The following is a 7359-nucleotide window of genomic DNA, read 5'->3' on the forward strand; positions in this document are numbered from 1 at the left end:
CTGAGATAGAAGGACTTCACATAATTTTGTCAATAGCATTGATCAGGACTTTTTTCTTATTCTTTTCTATTTGTAGACAAGGAAGAACCATAGAGAATCTCGATCCTTACACTATAGCAGTACCTGAAGCAGAGCAAACCGCTGTCTCAAATTTAATAGTAGATGGAAAGGAATGGTTGTTTTTGTTGCAGGTTACTCCAAGAACAAGTGCATTGTCAAGCTAGATGTTTTATATTATCCGTCCATAATCTGGATGCTTGTGTATCCTGCGACTTGGTTCATCCAGGAGGTATTTGTGTTCAAACACAAGTGTGGGCTGCTTGCAGGGTAGAGCATAATTGGATTTTAAAGCCATTTATAATGTCCTGCAAAACTATAAGTTTGAACAAAGGTACATTAAGTTGTGTCACTCACATGGACAGTGTTGCCATCTATAATGCCTTACAAGTCTGAGCTCCATCATGATAATCTGATTAGTGTGTCGCAAGTCTGCTATTTCTAACTGTACAAATTCTGCACTTATTTAGCATTTTACATGACGCGTAGATTTTTCAGAACAGAAATAAGTCAATCCTTATAACCTGATTTTGCTATATTATTTAGTTTGAAGTTACTTTGTAAATCCCAGTTTCCCCAGTATTGTAACTCTGTGTCAAATTAAACTGATATTTCTCTTGTGAACAGCTTCAATTTGTAATATCATGATTTTCTTTTTCAGAAACCACTTCAACTAGCCTAGGGCTATGTCTATTAGTCTTCCAGTATTTCTTGGAATGAGATAACACATGTTTCTTCAAGTGTCTACACACTACATGAAGTAAGTTTCTTATAGGAGTAGTCAAACCTGGATACCAATTTATTGGAACATTATATTTCTTATAGAAGTAGTCAAACATGGATATCAATTTATTGGAACCATCAAGGAAGAGACACTCCTGGAGGGTCAGAAGTAATGCAATATATTCTCTCTCTTATGCCTATTTGAAATACAGTTGTAGGGTTGTACTTTGCCACTCATATTGCAGTACTCAACTGTAGCATGGATGGAGCAGGAAAGTGTGCTAAACCTTCTAACATGGACACTGCACTTGTACGAGCTACGGGCCACTATTGTTTGTCATATGGATTGTAGATGTAGAGGTAATGTACCACATTTTTCATGTAGTAAGGATGATACGTTATACGGAGTATAACAATATGGTTGCCGTGACCTTCCTATTGTCCGTAGAGCCAGAAGAAAAATAGAATAAAAATTTTCATTAGACAAATAATAGAATTGGTGATTGAATATCACATGTCTGTAATTTTATATCTATGTGGGAGCTTGACGTAAGAGTACATGCAGAGTATACAAGTGAAAAACATTATTTATTTACAGGCGTTATTGTCAAAGTTTATTTTAACAGGGAGGGATCCCGAAGCTTTATTACCATCGTAATAACATGATACAACACATATGACATCTAGGCCCTAAAGAAACAAGAAAATACATAACAAATCCATGGACTTTTACAAAAAAGGACCTCAAACTGAGAGACAAAACATGATCAGGTCCCTGCGTCAGTGTAGGTTGCATCTTGCTGCCGTCGGGGACGAGCCACTTGAGGCAACGAGGTTGCTTTGGCAGTATGGCTCGAGGCCATACATAGCCCCAAATAGAAGAAACACTACCTCCTTGTTGGCATAGCCCTAGGAAGAAGAAAGAGGCGCGCAGACAGACCCATCGCTTCAGAAGGTTGCACTTCAGCCTGAAGAGTCACCAGAGCGACGAAGACCGCCCATCGATTGCCAAAGACCAGCTTCAGCGAGTGGCGTAGCTTCATAACAATTACCGGTGAAAATAAGCTCATATCCAATCGTATATTATATTTTTGGATGAAGTTAACACCAAAGCTTCTACTGGTAAAAATTAGGGCCAGTTCGGAAGTGAAAATCCTAATGAAGTCTTGCTGACCTCAAATGTTGGCTTTACAAGAAAAGACTCATTTTTTCGCAATAATAGATGAGCAAGAATTTTCAAAACCAATGTTTCATTGTTGTTTCCCGTGGCAACGCACGGGCATTTTACTAGTATATATATATATACTAGGAAAAGTGCCCGTGCGTTGCAACGGGAGAAGAAAAAAATAGCACATGCTCTAACCCAATAAATTAAATTAGTGACGTTTCAATAATTTATATACCACAAAAGGTGTAAAAAGGTGTAATGAAAAGTATAGTTTATAAGTCAGATATGAAACATATTTTTTGAGTTTTCTGTGTGTGTCCTAACCTGTGTACATATATTATATATTAGTACAACATTGCCTAATCCTTATCCAGCTATGAATGTTGTTTGTCTCCTTTTTAGTTTTATTAATAATGTTGTAAAGGCAAGAGCTCCTCCCTCCCCGCGTGTGGGACGAAACAGGTCACCATTGCCGCACTTTCTCTAAAGAAATTGTAATAGGTGCTAGCACGCAAGCATCGAGCCAAGGTTTTGTGTTTTGTTTTGAAAAATTTACTGTCCTTGAATGAATCGGTGAATTTTGGATTTTTGATTTTTTTTGGAAAATCTCGGACGAAAAGGACTGAGATTGTACATTTTTTAATTATGAATTATGAATTTCAAAATTTTGAAATTCGGAATTTGTTTTTTAACGAAAAATGAGCAAAATATGAACTAAAAACGAATTGTACAATTTTTTTTAATCCTGCAGCAATGGACTAAACCAGAATCTATCTGAACAACACCGATCCTTTGATTGATATACACCCACGAATAGCTCTGAACAATTCAATTTAGCAGACTATCCCAAACTTCAATCAGCAGGAATACCACAGTACTTACTACTCATCTTGGTGTGGTTAATACTTTCTCTGTTTTTATTTAGTTTGCATATTAGGTTTGATTGAAGTCAAACTTTGCAAAGTTTGATCAAGTTTATAAAATAAAAATTTGTCATAACAAATCTATATGATGTGAAAGTACATTCAATAATGAATCTAGTGGTATTGATTTTTTATTGTATATATTAATATTTTTGTTTATAAACTTAGTCAAAACTTACAAATCTTGACTTTGACCAAAGTTAATATGTGGACTAAATAAAACCGGAGAGAGTACTATATCAATCTCAGCAGGAATGCCTAGTACTTGCATCCAGCAGCTTCCAGCAGCTTCCGATACATTTTTGATTAAAAAAAGGCACGAGGCACCCAAAATCCCCACTCATCGTCACTGAGTGCCCCTTCCATAGTCCACTATCCACACATCGCCGTTTCTCTCATCCACTCAGGCGCCGCTCCGCCTCCGTCTTCTTCCTGCTACCTCACCACCCAAGCAGCCCGCCCTTCTCTTCTCCATCCACCTAACACCACCCAAGCGCTGCTCTCCTATCCTCATTCCTCAGCCGCGGTGGCTACTGGCCAGCCACTTCCTGGCTGGCAGCGCCGGCGTGTTTGCTGCAACGGCTGGGGCGGTGGCCGCCTGCTCGACGGCGCACGGGGGCCGGGGCGGAGTCCTGTGCCGTGGTGGTGGATCCCCTCCCGGTGGGTGGCTGTGGGCAATGGGGCCGGTGTGCAGTGGCTTGATTGCTAGCCAGATCTGGCGGCCGGCCAGCACGCGCGGGGGCTAGCTGTGGCGCCTGTGGCAGAGGCAGTCTTCTGGTGGTGCTGCTCGTCTGCCGGTGGCCGTGGATGTGGCGGCGCCTATGCAACGTCACCTATGCCCAAATCCAATCCAATCCAGCCCCTTTTCTGTTGTGTTTATGCCCAAATCACTTGACAGGCGACACATGCAGCGCCGGCCTGCCGTGAGCAGCTCCGGTGAGCCACGTCTTCCTTCTTCAAGCAAGGCAAGTCTCCTCGTTCTGGCTCTGCTCGATCAATTATCACTGCACATCAGCGGCTTCGTGCACGCAAATCTCTTTGGCACAAGCGGAGTAACATTTCTTCGTCACGCACCGTATGTACCATGGCGCTTTCGCCGGTTAGCTCGAGACGGACACCCCATGGTGTGCACGCCCGGACTCTGCTCCGGCCGAGAACCTCTGCAGCCTCCGGGCTGCCTGCCTGGCGGAGACAACGTCGAGCTGCAACTGCTCGTGCCGGCACTCCTTGCTACAGAAGGGTGTGTCCCCTCTGTACATGAAGACGTCGCTGTCGCGCGCAGCCGCTTGGCGCAGAGCGCGCACGCGTCCAGCGCCGGCATGCCGGGCTCGCCCACCGGCTCGTGGCGCGGAGGCCGGCGGCGACGACCTCGTTGCTTTTGGCGACGCCAAGCCATGCCTGGCTCCACTGCCGGAGCCTCTCCCCCGGTTCACCGTTGTGGTAGCGCTCGCACTCCAGGCCGAAGCCGCCCCGCCGTAGCGCCTCGGTCCGCCGCGCCCGACGCCTACAACGGCAGCCGCGCTCTACAACCCCGCCGCGATGCCTCGCCCCGTTCCTGGGCTCGGGCAGCATGGACGCCCGCCACAACGCATCCCCCTGCCTTGGTTTCTGCGGCGTCAATGCCGGCGGCAAGCGGCGGGGCGTGACCGGCGGTAAAGTGGAGGCAAAAGCAATGGATAAGTGGTGGAGGAACGAAACGTTATCCCTTTAAGACAGGACTGCGGGTTATTTTCTCATAAACGGGAGGACTTTTTTGCAAAAAGGCCAGCGACGTACGACCAGAAGCCATCGCTGGTTTATTAGTAGGTAAAGATTATTATTATTATTATTATTATTATATATATATACTAGCAAAAGAGCCCGTGCGTTGCAACGGGAGAGAAAACATAACACACACTCTTAACCCAACAACCATCACCCAAGACCACAATAGGTTCATCTCCTTTATTTTTGCGAGGCATCATATTTGTGTTGCCGCTTATCCTCCTTCTCAACCTCGTCGGTGATGATCTCGGTGTTCACACAAAACAAAAAAACGTGTTTGAATATGTTTAATCCTAAGTCTCTCTCTCTCTCCCTCTCTCCTCCCTCTCCTCCCTCTCCCCCCCTCTCTCTCTCTCACTCTCGCGATGAGAAATCTGTTGTTTTCCTCTGTGACATTTTTCAGAGGTATGCATGTGTAGTTATCGACGTTTTTTCCCTATATTGTTATAGTGGGGTGTTTATTTACAATCCGGGTCGCCGCCGGTACGAAAGGAAAACAGATCTTACGCTATAAATTATAATTTTGCTCACAAAACGATATTTTAAAAATATTTAACATGTAAAATTAACATCATACTTAGATTCCACATATTTTTCTAATAAAATTTCATATATAATATGTTAAAATCGAAGTTACAGTTTAAAAGATACGGATAATTTAGAAAATCATTTATTTGACTTAAATATATTCCAAAATAATATTTAAAAATACTTAACAGGTGAAAATAATCTCATATTCATATTCTACATATTTTTCTAATCAAATTTCATATATAACATGTTCAAATCGAAGTTACGGTTTAAAAGATATGGATGATTAAAAAAAACATTGTTTGACTTAATATGATCCGCGGATGAATTACCTAAAACATAGGGGGGTTCGAAAAATATAAAATAACGGTTCGTGTGTGACTTAAATCCAGATTGCGGGTTGATTTCAACAAAATACAGGGACTTTTGTGTAAAATATAAAAAAAAGATTCACTTTAACTTAACACAGGACTGCGGGTTGAATTCTTTGGAATAGAGGGACTTTTTTGAAAAATGCCATGACGGACAAAAGAACCCAATTTGCTTTATTATTGGTAGTTACCTCTACCTCATCCACCGTACATTATTCCACGATGCGTGCAGCCTTAATGACTTTTCTAATGCGTTGTAATTAGCGGGTTTAAAATATGAACCCGACCCGCAATGGAGAACTACCGCTCCTATATTCTGGGGATATCTATCGTTCTTTTCTCGATTATGGCTAGTCAACTTTCTCCCTCTTGTTTCCTCGATCAGATCAGGAATTTCGCATGTGTCATATCCATAGATTTGATGCGATCTTGACCAAGGGCCTCCAAAACTGATTGCCGGCGTCGTGACAGGCGGCACCATCCGTCCTCAATGCTTGCGGCGATGTGGTTAGCCGACTGCAGGTTTGTGTGCATCCATAGGCATATATACATGAAATTTGAACATCAGGTGCATGCTTACATGATTCGTCCCTTGATCTTTCAACTCTCATCTCTATTGCTTCATGTGGATCAACAGGCTATGAGCACCGCAGGAAGTAATGCGTTGAGGCGACGTGACATGCACAAGGTTAATCGATGTTTGCCGGTGACCTGTGGGTGACTGTACGCGTGATGGAGACGGCAACTATTGGTGTACTTGAACATGCGACATCACTCACCGCCATCGATGATGACGACGAGCCAAATCATGCGACGTTGCCGACTACCGTCGCCGATGACAACCAGCCAAACCATGCAACATTGTCGATCACCGTCGACGATGACGACGTCCGCATACCGGACCCATGCTCAGGAACACGATACTCCAAGATCTAATAAAGGCGGTTGTAGCATGCATGATATTCGTTTGTACTTCACAGAAATATACCGTTAATTTCCTAGTAAAGAACAATGTATTTTTGGGTCTCTCATCCACATCCATCTAGGCAACATTTGAGCATCAATCACAGACTGGAGTTCATGAATTTATCAACGAACTACTTGTAACCATGACTGTGATACACACGATCCATGCTAATTCTTTTACATACTAATTGTGTGTATATACTACATAATTTTTGTAGGGACGTCTATATACTACATACTACTTTTGTGTATATACTAATTCATACCACTATCCTTTTTTATATACTACATACTACTTCAAGTTGGCACGTAAAGCATGCATTAAATTTACTTCGTCCTCGCCGGAGACCGCTCGGTGGCGTATATACGGCATTTAGGATGTAATCAAAATAAGTGCCGTGATTTTTGTATAAATTTGAACTGAAATCACGACACTTATTTTGGATCGGAGAGAGTACATCATTATTTATATTATACATTAGTTTTTCATGCTATATACTCTGTACTTCATCTAAAGGGAAATACTCCATACTATTTTGAAAATATATAACACACTATATACTCCATATGTCCTAAAAAATTTACTCCATTCTATATACTCCTCCTTTCAGCATGTACTATATGCTCCATACTTTCAAAAAATGGCACCATATTCATTTTATAGCAATACCACATTTTTTCTAGATATATTCCGTGTCACTTTTTGGATATACTATTTTTTCGAATGAATATACTACTCAATATTTTGGTTCAAAGAAAAGTTATATGATTTTTTTCATAAGTGAAAAAATTATGTACTGCCATTTCAAAAGAAAATACACACATACTCCATTCTATGTTTTGTAATATACTCCAT

This window comes from Triticum dicoccoides, chromosome 6B (genome assembly GCF_002162155.2).
Source record: "Triticum dicoccoides isolate Atlit2015 ecotype Zavitan chromosome 6B, WEW_v2.0, whole genome shotgun sequence".
NCBI classification, from domain to species: Eukaryota; Viridiplantae; Streptophyta; class Magnoliopsida; order Poales; family Poaceae; genus Triticum; species Triticum dicoccoides.